General features: G+C 38.4%; 1 long non-coding RNA gene across 1 annotated transcript in view; it reads right to left on the bottom strand.

Annotated features, from left to right (window-relative positions):
- Positions 1 to 4,950, bottom strand: part of LOC135092708 (uncharacterized) — a 6,640-nt gene extending 1,690 nt beyond the window's left edge. The window contains exons 1-2 of the long non-coding RNA XR_010263019.1: positions 2,039 to 4,950; positions 92 to 185 (exon numbers count right to left, since the gene is read on the bottom strand). This is a non-coding gene — a long non-coding RNA (uncharacterized LOC135092708). The remainder of the gene's footprint in view (positions 1 to 91; positions 186 to 2,038) is intronic.
- Positions 4,951 to 5,000: the final 50 nt, after the last annotated feature.

Genomic DNA, 5,000 nt, shown 5'->3' with positions numbered 1-5,000 from the left:
CAACAACAACTACTACTACAACATCAACAACAACAACAACAACAACAACAACTACTACTACTACATCAACAACATCTACTCTCTCTCTCACCTTTACCGACCAAATACATTCTCCACTTCCTTTCAATCCTTCCCAGCAGCTTAGGCATGGCACAGCTGGCCACACACTTCATTATTCTATAGTTCTAAGGAGTAGTGATGGTGTAAGCATTATTATTTACTTTATTGTCTCCATGTGTCTTGTGATTCATTTTATACGTCATGGGAGAGAAAAACAGTAGATGCAAGTGGTGTGTGGTAGAGTTGGGTCAAAGTTTTAAAAGTACTTGTATTGGTATCCTTAAAATATAGATATGAAGACTGTGGGATTAATTGGCCATACAAAGTTAGGTTAGCATTGTACGAGTAAGAAAACTAGATGTGAATAGAGTATGGTGAACTGGCCAAGAGGGAGGGAGTTAGACAAAAGTTTTTAAGAGTATACTAGTGACCTTAAAAAACAGATATGAAGACTGGGATTAATTGGCCATACAAAGTTAGGTTAGCATTGTACGAGTAAGAAAACTAGATGTGAATAGAGTATGGTGAACTGGCCAAGAGGGAGGGAGTTAGGCAAAAGTTTTTAAGAGTATACTAGTGACCTTAAAAAACAGATATGAAGACTGGGATTAATTGGCCATACAAAGTTATGTTAGGATTTTAAGAGTAATAACAGTGATGTCCTTGAGAAATACATGCAAATGGTGTATGGTGAACTGGCTAAGAGAGGTAATAGGCCTCTTTTTTTTTTTATTGGAGTGGGCTCTTTTTTTTTTTTTTTTTATTAATTGGCCTTTTTATTGTATTTTTGTTGCACTTGGCTGGTGTCCCTCCTACGTAAAGAGAGAGAGAGAGAGAGAGAGAGAGAGAGAGAGAGAGAGAGAGAGAGAGAGAGAGAGAGAGAGAGAGAGAGAGAGAGAGAGAGTAACTGTACTGATGTCTTTAAGAAATAGATTTGAAGACTGTGGGATCAATTGGCCATACAAAGTTAGGTTAGGATTTTAAGAGTAATAATATTGGTGTCCTTGAAATACTGAACAGAAGGCTGAGGGGCCAACTAGCCTTGTAAATTAGGTTAGATTAGAATTTAAAGAATAATAATAGTGTTCTTGAGAAATATATTAAAAGGCTGTGTAAGTAAGCCAGTCATGCAAAGGTTAGAAGTGTATTAACAATATTATTATTATTATTATTTATATATTACACATACCAATACGAGTATACATCACAAGAAAATACATAAAAATAGACACATTTCTCTCTGGAACATTATAGAAATACTAGAATCGATCAGAAAGTAGAATAATAATAAAAAAAAGGAAAATAAAGGAAGCACAAATTAGAAAGAGAAAAGAGGTGGCAAGTGAAGTTATATACAAGATCATGACTTTATGTAAGAGGGTCACTGGCCAAGCGAAAAAAAAAAAAAAAAAATCCCATCTTTCATTTTTCCCCATTTCTGCGTTTTTACATTGATTCTGCCCTCTACTTCTCATGCTACTTGTTTGCTGCCTCAGGTGTCAAACGCTCAGTACTTTCACCATTTGGTACTCTCTTGATCTTCCTTCATGCCTGTAAGATAGTTCTTCTCTCATTTCTGCCTTATTACATTGATCCTGCCCTCTATTTCTCTTGTTACTTGTTCAAAATCCCTCTAATGAAAGCACCACTCACTGTCCAGATACTTCAAACTTTCGTAGGCACTTGATTTTCCTTCCTCTGTGCCCATCAGACAGTTCTCACCATTTCTACCTCATTACATTGATTCTGTCTTTTCCTAATTGCTACTTGTTTAAAATGCCTCTAATATCAGCGTCACTCACTGTCCAGATGCTTCAAGCTTTCGTAGGCACTTGATTTTCCTTCCTCTGTGCCCATGAGACAGTTCTCTCCTTTTCTACCTCATTGCATTGATCCTGTCCTGTTTCTCTTGTTACCTGTTCAGAATGCCTCTAATATCATCACTCACTGTCCAGATACTTCAACTTTTAGTACGTACCTTTGATTTTCCTTCCTCAGTGCCCATCAGACAGTTCTTCTCTCCATTTCTACCTCATTACATTGATCGTGTCCTTTATTTCACTTGTTCAGTGCCTCTAATATCAGTGTCTCTCCTCACACTGCCCTGGTACTTCAGGTTTTGCACGGAGGGAGATAACCAGTGACCCATTTCGTTGTCAGGTGGAGACGCGGCGTGGTGTTTTGTGCCAGCTCTACTATCGTAAGTTTCAAGTCAACCTGCTGTTTTTGTGTATTGGTAGACAGAGATACGGTAGATAAAAGCTGATAATGCGTATAGGCAGATGGATACTTTTTTATTTTTAGCATTTGAACTGCCTTTATAAGAAGGCAGACTGGGGATGGTGTGGGGCTGGGTAGTATAAAGGTGGACATAGAGAGAGAGAACAAGCTATTTCGCTAGTTAGTCCTCCAAACCCACAAATTTTATTAAGGAAACTACTAGCTGTCAGTCGCCACCTTAATACATAAATGATAACCTTAATCGAAAAAAAATTAACGAAACGTCATTTAAGGTCTTTTACAAGAAAGACTGATATAAACGCTATGTTGCAAGGTAATATATTATTAAAATCATCTACGCTGCAACTTGTTTATATTTATAATGCATTAGTTGAGTTTATACGGGTTTTAAGGATGATTTTTTTGTTCCAGTGACAAAGAAAAAAAATGTCTAATGAAACAAGAGAGAAAAATTCTTGAAAACTAAGCTGATCATGTGTGGCCTTTGAAATCCTGGTGAGAGAAATGAGCGTTCTAGAATGTGCCATCAGCTGATCTGATAATACAAGTTTCCCCTGCCATGTATCCGTTTTCTTTATTAATTTCAAGGGACACTGATACTCCCTGCGATGTGGCTAAATTAGAACTGCGTACCCTCATTGTTATGGGAGATTTTCCTGATTATAGTACGTTTAGTTAAAGGAAACGTATTTTGTATAATTGTATGTGTGAAGTTAAGCTCCTCTCACAAATGGAACTATTATAGGCCATCCTAGTAGTAGTAGTAGTAGTAGTAGTAGTAGTTTTCAAGACAGTTCTCGTAACTCTTATATTCCTTTTGACCTTTTTTTTCTGGGTGGCGGAACTTAAGGGGTACAAAAAATAAAAAGTAATAATTAATAGTAGTAGTAACAGCGTTGGTGGTGGCGGTGGTGGAGATGAAGGTAACAGTAGTAACAGCACTTGTATAGTGATGAGGAACATACTAGTAGTAGCTGCAGTAATACAAGTAGCAGTAGTAGTAGTAGTAGTAGTAATGAGGAACCTGACAGCAGTAGAAGCTGTAGTGATAATAATAGTAATAGTGGTGAGAAACACAGTACTGGTAGTAACTCTAGTAATAGTAGCAATAATAGTGGTTAGAGAGTTGTTAATAGTAGTAATTATGTAACCTAACCTAGCATAGTCTGACCTAACTCCAGTGATGACAGTAGCAGCGGCAGCAGCAATGGTAATGAAAACAAACAACTTTTCATCGCCGCGGTAATATCCCCACACACTGCCTAGTACTTCCCCGTGCTTTGAAACGCCCCGCCCTCTCACTATGGCAATTTTCAAAGGCCAGAGATGATCAGCCGGGCTCCCAACACTGTTTCTCCTGCTAATGATTGAGAAATCTTGTTAGTCTATCACAGGGACCGTGAAATCACTCTTGAAAATCCGTGTAACTTGCTAAAAAGACTCGCTCTGCTCTCTCACCACGGCGGTTTTCAAAGGCCACAGATGATTAGCTGGGTTGTCGAGAGTGTTTCTCCTGTTGATAGTGAAGAAATCTTGTTAATCTGTCACTAGAACCTTAAAAGCACCCTTTAAAACGCTTTGCTCCCTCACCACGACTATCTTCAAAGGCCACAGAGATGTTACTTGTTACTTGTTCAAAATGCCTCTAATGTCGGCATCACTCACTGTCCAGCTGGACTCAGGTACTTCAGCCCTTAGTACGTGTCTTTGATTTTCCTTCCTCTGTGCCCATCAGACAGTTCTCACCATTTCTACCTCATTACATTGATTCTGTCTTTTCCTAATTGCTACTTGTTTAAAATGCCTCTAATATCAGCGTCACTCACTGTCCAGATGCTTCAAGCTTTCGTAGGCACTTGATTTTCCTTCCTCTGTGCCCATGAGACAGTTCTCTCCTTTTCTACCTCATTGCATTGATCCTGTCCTGTTTCTCTTGTTACCTGTTCAGAATGCCTCTAATATCATCACTCACTGTCCAGATACTTCAACTTTTAGTACGTACCTTTGATTTTCCTTCCTCAGTGCCCATCAGACAGTTCTTCTCTCCATTTCTACCTCATTACATTGATCGTGTCCTTTATTTCACTTGTTCAGTGCCTCTAATATCAGTGTCTCTCCTCACACTGCCCTGGTACTTCAGGTTTTGCACGGAGGGAGATAACCAGTGACCCATTTCGTTGTCAGGTGGAGACGCGGCGTGGTGTTTTGTGCCAGCTCTACTATCGTAAGTTTCAAGTCAACCTGCTGTTTTTGTGTATTGGTAGACAGAGATACGGTAGATAAAAGCTGATAATGCGTATAGGCAGATGGATACTTTTTTATTTTTAGCATTTGAACTGCCTTTATAAGAAGGCAGACTGGGGATGGTGTGGGGCTGGGTAGTATAAAGGTGGACATAGAGAGAGAGAACAAGCTATTTCGCTAGTTAGTCCTCCAAACCCACAAATTTTATTAAGGAAACTACTAGCTGTCAGTCGCCACCTTAATACATAAATGATAACCTTAATCGAAAAAAAATTAACGAAACGTCATTTAAGGTCTTTTACAAGAAAGACTGATATAAACGCTATGTTGCAAGGTAATATATTATTAAAATCATCTACGCTGCAACTTGTTTATATTTATAATGCATTAGTTGAGTTTATACGGGTTTTAAGGATGATTTTTTTTTGTTCCAGTGACAAAGAAAAAAAATGTCT

The sequence above is a fragment of the Scylla paramamosain genome, chromosome 40, assembly GCF_035594125.1.
Source record: "Scylla paramamosain isolate STU-SP2022 chromosome 40, ASM3559412v1, whole genome shotgun sequence".
NCBI lineage: Eukaryota > Metazoa > Arthropoda > Malacostraca > Decapoda > Portunidae > Scylla > Scylla paramamosain.
This window is presented reverse-complemented; position numbering and strand designations above follow the sequence as displayed.